An 836-nucleotide genomic window follows, 5' to 3' on the forward strand; every position below is an offset into this window, starting at 1 on the left:
ATATATATATATATATATATATATATATATATATATATATACATATATAAAAACACATTTTTTTTATTATATTGTAATAAACAAATGTAATTAATGAATCTTTTTTATTATTATTTCGTAAATGATCATATATATGTAGCTGAAAATTATAAAAAATCTATGGCGTTCGAAACGCGTACAATATCATAATTATTTAACATAATTATTTAAAATATACAATAATTTTTCATAATATTGAATTATTCATTAATTTCTTGGTTTTTTAAGCTTTTTAACTTTAATAATAAAATATTTCATGTACATACATGCATACGTGCGTGATACGTATATGAATGCATGAAGATAGAGTTTTTGTTATTAAGTCAATTTACAGTCGAATAAAACATAGTCAACTAATAGTCAGCAAATAGTCAACTTATAGTCGACTATATGCCGACCGAAAAAAGTCGACTAACAGTTATTCGTGTTGTGTGGGATAAGTAATTTTATATATATTTTTATATTTTTAATATTTTTTTACATATATGGCTTTATACATAAAATATAAAAAAAAATTAAGAAGACTAGGAATTTTGTATTTTAAAAATCTTAACAAAAACAACATTTCTTCCTGTTTTAAATTCTGTTATTCCATACATGAGTTAAACTTACTTTAATTTCTCCTGACTACTCAGCCAAGAACTCTGCGTTGACGGTGGCGACATAGAATCAGACGGTCTGGCGAAACAAGTAGCCACATACTTAAGCACAATCTCATGTCCATGTATTCATATGCGGCGCGCCGAGAGTGAACAAGAAGAAGCGAGCTCCTTCTCATATTAGTCATTTGTTTCAAG

The sequence above is a fragment of the Atta cephalotes genome (assembly GCF_000143395.1).
Source record: "Atta cephalotes unplaced genomic scaffold scaffold00094, whole genome shotgun sequence".
NCBI classification, from domain to species: Eukaryota; Metazoa; Arthropoda; class Insecta; order Hymenoptera; family Formicidae; genus Atta; species Atta cephalotes.